Genomic DNA, 11,407 nt, shown 5'->3' with positions numbered 1-11,407 from the left:
AATTTTTAAAATTTATTCTTCTCCCATATATTACACCCCAATTACAGTTCCCCTCCCCTCCTCTCCTCCCAGTTCCTCCCCTTCACCTCCAATCTCATCTACTCCTCCTCTGTTTCCCTGCAGAAAAGGGCAGGCCTCACAGGGATGTCAACTAAACATGGAATATCAAATTGCAATAAGACTAGGAACCCCCCTAATATTAAGGCTGGACAAGGCAACACAGTAGGAGTAAAGGGTCCCCCCTTTTTATTTATCTTTTATTGTGGTAAATATGTAAATATTACATGTGGAGTTTTTTTGGTTTTGTTTTTTGTTTTTTACAAATATAAAAATTTTTAAGTATATCATTCACTGGCACAAAGTACTTTTAAAGTATGGTATAACTTTCATCACTATCCATTTCCAGGATATTTCATCATCCTGACCCAAATTCTTTATGCTTCACTGTGTTTTCTCTCCACCATACCTCAAATGGCAACCACCAGGTTTCAACAGGCACTGCTTCTATGCAATTTGACTACTCTAGGTATCTATTTTATCAATGTTGTTTATGACCCTGTTAATGATACAACTAGTAAATACATTTACCTAATTTCTGTAAACCGTTCTAGCAAATTACTAAAAACTAAGGAGGGTATTGTGGCATCTTCCACTTTCTAGCTAAGTCAGACAGAAGGTCTGAGTATTCTAGAGACCCATAGTTTTCAAGCGGTATCAGAAGCATGGTGGGTTATCCCGCAAAAGGAATCCACACTAACGACAAGTATATAGTAAGAAATTAAATATTTAAATTGTTAATTAAATTATAAGACACGCAATTGTCATCTACCTGGAAGTGAAAGGTTCATTCTTGTAGCAACACCCTGTATGCTTGTTCATAAAACCATTTTTTGTTGAGTGTGAGTATATAGAAAGTTTATTTTCATCCATAAACTCAGTAAAGATGAGAGATTAGTTTGAAATATGCCCACGGTCTCCAAACAGAAGTGTTAAAACTTTGGTTAACTATGTTTAACTAATTAATGCCAAGTCCACAGTAAGTGACGATAGTGGCATGATTCAGGAAGCAGGAGTTAGGGTGTGCTAAAGGGTCTATTTGTTTAGCTTCTTATGGCTCCTAGTAATTCTCAACAAACTGCAGAACTCCATTCTGTAGACCTCAGTGAAAACTTTTGTCCCTCACGGTGGGGATTTGTCCTTAATTATTTTTTTATTCTCTTAGTGATCATATATTGTAAAAGGTCCTTCTCTCAGAGTGTAAGTAATCTTTCTGAATCTGCTTCCTTGGATACAAAAGCAGGATAATAATAATGAGTAATATGCTGTGAGTTTTTACTATGTAAGGAGCACTGTCCTGGACATTTGCTATGTCATATATTCTCTATAAAAGTCATATGAAGTCATTATTAGTATGGATTACTGCTTAAATGATTTCCTCAAAGCACTCAATCAGAATACCATGGATTCACATTTTGAGCTCCATCTTTATTATTCTGAATCACATGTGTCTATTATATGAGATACCACATTGCTCTGGATTATTTTCAATGGACACAAGTAGCCCACAGGAACTGAAAACTGCCCCAAATGCAACATTCCTAAGCTCTTTGTCTATAGCTGCTTTATTCAAAGGACCGACCAGAATTGTGGGGTAAGGAAAGTAGTCAGAATGATTCCTCTTCTTTCTTTGTATACTGAATTAGCTTGTGACCCCTTGTTTTCAATAAATCCAATTGCAAATGGTGAGTGAAGATGGAATTTGTATATTCATTCTACTGACTTAATTAGGTGATCAACATGTTGAATTCTTTTTATATATTCATATGAGAAATAATATTATTAACCAGAGATAACATAATTTAAATGTTAAAAGATTTTTTAAGTCATCATACAATGACTTCCAGCAAGTCCAAGATTACTTAATACTAATTAGTAATAACCATTAAGTAATCATTTATGGATTTTTCTGAGTGTTCAGAGATACTAATGGGTTTTAGAACTACTTGGGACTCTTCCTGAGGTCAAAGGAAGAAAATAAAGTATGAAGTGCTAACAAAATATATGAGGTGACTAATGGACAGGTTGTATATATAAAGAGATTCCAGAAGAAAAACACTGAATTTTTACAGCATACATTTAAACAAATAGGAATCTCAATGCCATAGCCTCTTGTCTTCACTTAAGAGCAAGAAAGGGTGATAACATTGTGTATAGTCATCTTCCATATCAGATTGTTAATGATTTTTTAGCCATCATGTCACTAGTCCAGAACACCTCTGCAGCCACTGTCACCCTTAGATGACAAGTTTTGTGGAAAAGCAATGAGATGATAATGCCACATTTGATAAGGCATTAATTGAGTCATCAATTATATGTAGCACAAATAAATAATGTACACATAGGTTTTTGTATGGTAATCATTAATACTGAAAATAGCTCATCTAATGACCAGGTAATTCTTTAAGCTTTTACTACAATTTCAGCCAACAAGATGATAATAAATCAAATGAAATGAAAAGATGTATGATAGCTTATGATATCATAATGTTTTGACTTGTAAGAGGGTAATTCAAAGTATAATTAAATTTGAGGATTTTATTTTAAATTGCGCAATGGCACTCATGATTTCCTCCATATCTAAATGAAATAACATTATATGGATTATGAATGAAAAAATAATGGAAATAACATACAAAATGGGTATAATTGAAATAATGGACTAATAGCTGACTTGTCATTTTTTTAAATTGAGTCATCAATGAAGATAATAAAAGAACATAAATGAGATTTTGAATTACTTAATTCATTCTGGCTCTCAAAAAATCAAGTGTAAATACCTATGGTCATTAAGTCAATTGACTATATTATTAACCAACATTGTTATATACTGATTATTATTCTTGTGTGCTTGGAATTTATAAAGTTTATATACAGCATGCTTGGCCTCCCATATACCTCTTACATACTGTTCTTATATTTGAGGAATGCATTTGTTTTAAATAAGATGTAATTGATACTTTCCAAATATAAAAATCTTTTTTTTAGATATATCAGGCTCCATCCCTGTAGTAAAATTAAGCTTGCTCCTAGGTTCATATTAAGAAGAGAGTCATAAAAATGAATAGCTTTTTCTCACGAGCAAAATAATTCAACAAGAATTATATTTGCATAATGGCCAATCATGTAAGTACATTGGGACTATTATATGGTATGTATTTGATAAAGTATACTCTGTAAACATTTTGACTTCAATATCTTATCTCCAAACACTAAATTATGATCTTACTCTTAATCTCAAGAATTCACATCTGCAATATATAATTTTGTGTTTTGTTTGGAAAAGAACATTTGAAAGATCCAAAAGAAGTTTTAGTGGCGAGAAGGGAGGAGTAAAACTACTTGTGAACTGGAAAGCAATAGATTAAAACACTTTCAAGGAGATGCCGGAAAGAAATATGTTAGTGTTTAAGTGTGATCTCATCTCATAACTGTAGATAATGTTTACCTTATCATGTTTTGATTTGTTCTCTGTAGTGTGAATACAGTTTTACAAAAAAAAAAAAATGTGGGATTGCAAAACCCGGTGCCCTTCTTTCATGTTTCCCTGTTACCCTTTCCATGTGTGGTTTGTGTTCAGTTAACAGTTTCAAATCTGTTAGTTCTCTCTTCCACATGATTAGCAAATATGTGAGATAAGCTCCTAGGGCCTAGGTCAAAATCTCTCATCATTTGCTGTTCTGTGAGAAACACACATCCGAATTCTTATCTTTCCTCACCTCTCACCTTCCTTTGCTCTCCCTCCAGAACTTTTAATATGAGAAAGACATTCTGTGGGAAAACTGTAGAAAATCTGTGTTTAAAAATATACTAAACAGGATAGTTCAAACTAGGGTGGTTCTCTGTCTTTCTATACATCACTATTATATTATCTTCCTCATTTTCAGAGGCAGTTGGCTCTCTGTATTTGTGGGCTCCATGTCAATGGCTTCCACCTACTATAGATAAAAAATGTTCAAAAAAATTTAACATTACTAACATGGATAGACTTCCTTGTCATTGTTCTCCATACATACAATATAACAGTTATTTACATGGCTTAGCATTAGGTGTTTCCAATAATTTTGGGATGATTTAAGGCATTTCAGAAGACATATAGGCAATATGCAAACACTGTAGCTTAAGATCTGCAATATCCACTAATTTTGGTATCCACAGAAGTCTTGAAATCAATTCCCTGGCAATACCAGAAATGGCTACATTTTAAAACATAATAAAAATGTCTAAAAGTCTATTTACATTTATTCGAGGTCTAAGAAATACAGAGGAACAATGAATAATTTCATCATGTTATAGACACACAAATTCCTATATGTTAAGGAATGATAACGTTTTACATACCTTCATTTTCACTATGGTATTCAATGAGACCATGAGAAAGGAAAGCCTGCAAATAGCGTCTAATCAACACAATATTAAGTTTCTGCTAAGCACATGTTTAGTCGGCAGAAGTAATGAGAAAACTAAATATAAATAGTAGAATACCTTCCTTTAAAATGTTTAACTGAAGACACTACAATGTTTTAAACAACATATGTACATTTATAGGTACATAGGCATATCTCTTTCAAAAATGACAAAACAAAAAGTACTGGGAATCCTAAAATTCATTCAAGGAAATACACTTATCCTTGGGCTAGTCTACAAATGACTGGGTCTTGAATCATAAACAGAATTTGTAATGCTTTTATTGGTGTATATTAATTATGTATGACAATGAGTTTCACTATGACATTTTCATACGCACACCTGTTTGTCAGTCATATTCACTCCCATATATTGCCTTTTTTGTTACTCTCCCAGTCCTGTGGATCCACTTCCTCTTCACAGCTCACTCCTTTCTACTTCCGTGTCCCTTTATTCCCCTTGGTGATCCAGGGAATTTCCTGGGGTTGTTTACTGGAGCACAGATGAGGGTTTATTTACACTCACACAAGCCCTTGAGCAATAGCTACACAACTGAAGAAAATGAGTCTCTCGCCCATCAATCATGAAATATACGTACATACCCAGGGAAGAGTTAAAGGGGACATGAGGGCATGAGCTTCTCTCCCTTGTGTCATGGGGTGGTGGCAGGAATGGATTAAATTATAAAAAACACATGAGTGAAGTGGAAAAAATTCTCATTGTGAGACACGAGAAGAGGGATGAGCGATCCACACTGATCATTCAAATTTTGGTCCTTTAACAGGCAAAAGTTTCATTCCTTATTCTGCTACTTTTCTACCTGCCCAATTTTTTGGACACTTTAAACCATCCAAGAAGGATGGTGCTGCTCCCATCCACACACAAACAATGTTTGAAATAAAAGCAACAGACCTTATAACACAAGCCAAAGAAAATCAAAACTATAATTTTGTTTCAATGCGGAACATTAAAGTTCACTGGGCAGGGTTTCTGATTTCCTCTCTTCGCAGGAGAGATTGTGTCTTCTGTCACTAGGAAATCACAGACTCTTTCAGCCAAATTATGTGTAAAGAATGTAATGATAGCTCCCAATGCATCCAGATAAGCATACAGTTATAAATGTGGAGTTTCTAAAACTTGGGCATAGGGTCATATAGCTGTCGTGGGGTTACCCAGCATAGCAGAGTGTATCAAACAGCATTCTTGAGTAGCTAAAACTCCTGTATCCTAGAGATGTTTTTCTGTAAATGAGCACACATCTTTGTGAAAGTCTGGACATAGAATCAAAACCAACTTGGAACATTTACAATGAACTCCTTCTAAATATGGAGTAGATGGTGAATAAAAGTGCGAGTTGATTATCATTTTTCCCTAATAGTAGATAATGGGTTATTTTTCAAGAGAGACTAACAGAAAAAGACTTCATTTCCATGATTTTTCTGTTACTATTTCTGAGCCACAGATTATCATCCAAGACTTTTAAGCAACTTGGATGTAGACACCATGTTACTTTGATTTTTTTTATTCCCTACACATAAAAACATGTATAGTATTTAGTACAGATTTAATATATGATCACAAAGTATAACAGTATGAAGGGGAAACGGTTTCAATTAGAAACTAAGATATATAAGCATAAAGTGATTAAGAAATTGAAATTTTGAGCCATTTTTAGTATATTTATTCATATAGATTTCCAGCTCCTTGTTTTAAAACTTATATTCTCAAAATGATTATATCTACATATCCTGAGCTATAAAGTACTAAGATAATTTCACAGAACTTTCAAGCAACATAATTGAATAGAGAGCATTATTCTACTCCCCCTCTCCTTAAATAGTTGTTTATTGGCAGTGGGCTGGAAGGGATGGCAGAATTAGCAGTCACAGACAACATCACACATCAGTCAGGAGGGCAGCACAAGAGTGATGAGAAGATGCCTGAAGGCCCCCTCTTCAATAGCAAGTGGGTAGGCAGGGGGGCCGGAGTGTTGATGGGGTAACCTTAGGTCCCCTCTGCCTAGTAGGCATGGTTAGAGAGGAAGAGAGATTCACTGGCTGCAGCTCCAGACTCATCACTTGGGGTATAATTTCCTTGACAAGCGAGGCTGTTGGTCAGGGCTCATTTGATGTATTCCTCCTGGGTAGTCTTCAGGTTCTCCTTCTCATCCCAGGCCTTCCGAGCAGAGACCTGCAGGGCTCAGCGGTAAGAGAGAGTCAAGGCCCATGGCTTCATCAGTGGGCACTTGTTGATAGCATTGAGGTTGATGGACGCCACTTCCTCACTCTGCCCTCCAGACAGGAAAGTGACCACAGGGACAGCAGGGGGCACTATGCAACTAAGCACTGTGACAGTTGCCATGGCAATCTTCTCATTGGAAAATTTCTGGGTACAGGCATGGCCTGGGGTGACCATGTTGGGCTTCGGCAATGTGCCTTCCAGATAGACACGGTGGTCACTCAGAACCTTGTAGACAGCAGTCAGTACCTACTCAGTTACATACTGACAGCACTTTAAGTCATGGTCCCCATCAGGGAGGATGTCAGGCTACACAATGGGTAAAATGCCATTCTGCTGGCAGATGCTGGCATAACGGGCCAGAACATTGGCATTTTCCGTGACGGCAAGGGCTGAGGGAGTATGTTCCCCAATCTTTAGCACACAACGTCAGCTCCCTCCTTCTTATACTGAGCACAGTGTTCAGACAGCCCATCCAGCCCTTGGGTGGTGGTCTTGCCATTGGTTCCCACCAGGGGCACCACACCTTTATCTACCTTAATGCCCACAACACTGCCCTTGAACTTGATAACTTGGGGGAAGGGACGTCCATCATCTGCCTTCTGGTACAGTGTTTCGTAGAAGAGAATCACAACCCCAATGCAGGGATTCACATGGTCATCAGCAGTCCGCAGCAGCTGGTGGTAGAAGCGCCTATTCTCTTCCGTGTTCTCAGTGCCAATGGACTGCCGCTGCTTGACAATGCTTCCGGTGGACTCATCTGCAGCCAGGATGCCCTTGTCTGGAGCCACAATTCTATGAGCGATGTCAGCCAACTCCTTCTTCTGCTCCGGGGTCAGTGCTGGGTATGGGTAGGGCATGGCACCAGTGGTATCACGTTCCTGGCACAGGAGGGGGTGGACCTCTATTCTACTTTTATAGTAAATATATTTAGTAAAGTGTTCAGAGAGCTAAGGGGTTGAATGATACCCAAATTACCAGTTTGGGCAAATTATCTTGAGCATGTTATTTCAACTCATTGGATCTGTCTTTTAATCTGAATACTGAGTGATATCTACCCCAAATATGAGATACAAATATAAACAAGATACTATCTAGTCACTGTACACCTTTCCCATTAGTGGTCACTATTATCATCTCTCACTCCCAGTATTATGGAATTTGTTACAGCAGATTGGGTTAGATTGTGTGGCTTCTGAAATGACCTCGATTGTTTAAACAACACATACTTTCTGATTTTCAAAATCTCTTCTCAACACACCCTTATGTAAACTTACCCCAATAGAACTTGAACTCACAATTTGGGTTGATTACACATTAAAATTTATGGATTTCCTCATCTGAGGAATTAGATTTAGTTAAGGATGAAAAGGGGAGCTTTTCAGTGAAAGACTTCAGTAAGAAGTGTTTTTAAGTTTATTTTCATGTTCATAAAATTTAAAGAGCAATATAGGTTTCTTTTATGACCAGAAATAAGGAGGACTTCAGTGCAAACATTGTGCTTTGCAGTTCTAATCCTTTAACAAGCTCCTCTAAACTTCACACCGGTTCAGTTGACATAGGCTTTATTATATTACTCTCCTTTTACCGAGATGAAAGATAAACACTAAGAAACTAATTAACCAAGCTCCCCCAGAAAGTAACAAGACTATTTGAACCCAATGGTGCTTCCAGAAATCATGCTTATACCTACAGTACAATCCACATTTCTCTCCAAAGATTGCTTGTTTAGATAGCTTTAGCTGCCAGCTAGACACAGGCTAGAGTCATCTGATAAGGGAGTATCAAATGAGGGATTACACAGAAAGGATCGGCCCATGGGCATATCTGTGGAGGACTGTCTTGCTTGTTAATGGATGTAGAAAGAATCCAGTCCAATGTGGGAAGTGCTATTTCCTGGGCAGTTGGTCTTGGGCTATTTGAGAAAGCTTTGAGTGACCCTGCATGAACCAGCAAGATGCTTTCCTTCACAGTATTGTTTTAAATCACTATTTGAGTTCCTGCCCTGATTTCTCTCAATAATGTGACCTAAGAATATAAGCCAAATAAATATTGTTCTCTTCTAAGTCATTTTTCGAGAGTGTTTTATCGTAGCAATAGAAAGTAAACAAGAAAACTGCCAATCAGTCACACATGTGCATAGAATCTACAGAACGGTGCTGATGCTGAACACTTCAAACTCAGTACAAATTCCTCCACAGCAGAAGCTATGGATACCCTGGTGCAAATCCCCTTGGCTTTTCCTTTCATGTAAAGCTACAGGAAAAGTCACATTAAGTGGCCACCGTTTTCATCTGGGCTCTTCCAAACCCTGCCTGGAAGCTTTTTCTGGACCCTTGGAGACAGGATACACACAAGCCTTGCCTAACCTAGAAGCACAAGTACATCAGTCTCTTGGCACAACCTTCAATCAACAAAGAACATATAAAAAGATTCTCAGCCTCTCCATCTCATTCTTTTTCAGAAAGTCCTTGGGGCACTGAGTCACAGCAGTAACCACACAGTAACCAGGACAGGATTTTATTGGCTCCTTTCTCCTCTCAGAACCCAAACTCTGCTGTTTTCTGGGATTGCTCCTCTAATAAAATGCTTTCTTGTCATTCAAGACTTAGCTTGCTCCTCTGCACATGTCTCTTCCCAATCTTGCTATCTCATATAGGAGAACAACAACAACAATAAAAGATTCACGGGCATTTTCCTAATGATATCTATCTCGCGTATGACACGATATAATAATCTGTTGAATGAGCCGCCTGTAAATCTACATTATTTGTGGTCAGAACGATTTACTCAGTGTTCACTTCTTCTGTACCTATTATTTGCTAGATTGTACAGATTAACTGAGGAAATCAAGAATGTCAGATAAAGTATAAACGAACTTAAATGTATTTTGGAACTACAATTGTATTAACATAGCCAAATATGGAGAAATCATTTTAAAACAAGTGAGAGCTTCTACTGCATGTCACTTTAACATGAGGACCAGCATTCAGTAAACTAATTTAGGAAGAAGAAAAGGGAAACAGAAGCTACAGATGGGGTTGCCTGTCTTTGTGTCTGATTCCAAATTACACTTGCTATTTATAGATGGCTTTCTGCCGTCTATAAATAGATGATGCATAGGTAGGAAGAGGGCCCACTTGAAGCAGCTCTCATACAATATGATTTTTCATGTTTTGTGTAGTTTTTTCAAATGTCATTGTTTTCATTTAGAAGAACATGTACACATGTGAATAACTTTCTTCTAGAGAATGGGACCCAGGCTTGGGGGGCGGTCTCTGTAACTCTTAAGCTACACTCAAGATTCCACTGGAAACCTGCAAAAAGGATGAAGAATGTCTAGTTTTCTCATCACTGACAGTTCACAGGGACATCATCCCAGAGAGACAGGAGGCATAGGGAGCTGTGTCTTTAGGTTCCCAACTACCTGGCTTACTCTACAACCTGGCATGCATGTACAGTTGCTCCTGTACTTCTTTTGGTGATGGGAAGTTGTGGACAGTAGACACACTTCAGGCCTCACACTCAGTCTCACCTAAAGGAAAGCCTCTATGCATGTAGCATTCAGAGAAGATTTTGAAGCTCCAGGAAGTCAGAACCTATATCCTCCCAGTTCTCTGTAGCAGAACTTCCCACTCTGCTTATACTCACACTGCTAAGATGTTGCTCAGGGTTTCTAGCTGACAATTCTAGTCCTTTCTGGGAAGTAGTAGTGTTTCATGGAGCTACTACTACTTGTTACAATAAATGTAAATACTTGGATTTAAATGCCAAATGTGTATCTCAGTGGAAGAACCCTTGGCTGGCATGAACAAGGCCTTGCTTTGATACCTAGTACTGCAAAACAAAATAGATTTGGGCCTTTATTATTTACCAGCTACATAAGCTCTCTCTATCTTGATTTGCTTGCCTCTAGAAATCTAAGGTTTTGAATAAATCTTATACAATAAAATTGTTCTTTTGATTAAATAAAGATGTGCAACTGCTACAAACCATTCTGTCTGGTAAAAATGTGGAACAGTAATTTTCTCTCTTAGAAGGGAGCACTTTGAGTGAGGAGAGCATAGTTGATCGGGTTCTTTTTGTTGTTTTTTGTTTGTTTTTTGTTTTGGTTTTTTTTTTATGAGACAGGGTTTCTTTGTGTAGTTTTGGTGCCTGTCCTGGATCTCACTCTGTAGACCAGGCTGGCCTTGAACTCAAAGAGATTTGCCTGGCTCTGCCTCCAGAGTGCTGGGATTAAAGGCGTGCACCACCACCCACCGATCAGGTTCTTTGATACTCCTCTGGGTCTCAATAGCATCATCACTTCAAGAAACACTGGACAATGTGCTTGCTATATGGTCCAATATATTTCCTTACATTTTGCTGTCTGGATTAGTTTAGTTGTTATGAAAACTTTTCTATTATGTCTGTTTTGTTCTGTTAACCCATGGAATTATATGGTATAAAAAAAGCCCAAAGGTTAAAAAATGTTTCAACTTCAGCAACAACAAATTAGTAAAAATTGGCAACTCCTCTTGGAGTTGAGATGAGTGGCATTTCAACAACCACAAGAATACCTGAATTTTCTATTTCAAATGCTAGTAATTTCTGTGTATCAGTCTCCACAACTGTGGAGTGTTGGAATATTTGTGAGGCAGCTTCAAACAGCACAGAAACAACATTTGACTGAGATATTTTAACAGATGTTGATGATCAAGAACAA

General features: G+C 37.6%; 1 pseudogene; it reads right to left on the bottom strand.

Moving 5' to 3' along the window:
* Positions 1-6,483: 6,483 nt before the first annotated feature.
* On the bottom strand, positions 6,484-7,590 carry LOC114692292 (annotated as a pseudogene).
* Positions 7,591-11,407: the final 3,817 nt, after the last annotated feature.

Source organism: Peromyscus leucopus, chromosome 20 (assembly GCF_004664715.2).
Source record: "Peromyscus leucopus breed LL Stock chromosome 20, UCI_PerLeu_2.1, whole genome shotgun sequence".
NCBI classification, from domain to species: Eukaryota; Metazoa; Chordata; class Mammalia; order Rodentia; family Cricetidae; genus Peromyscus; species Peromyscus leucopus.
The sequence above is the reverse complement of the archived record's forward strand: the minus strand, read 5'-3'. Positions and strand labels throughout refer to the sequence as shown.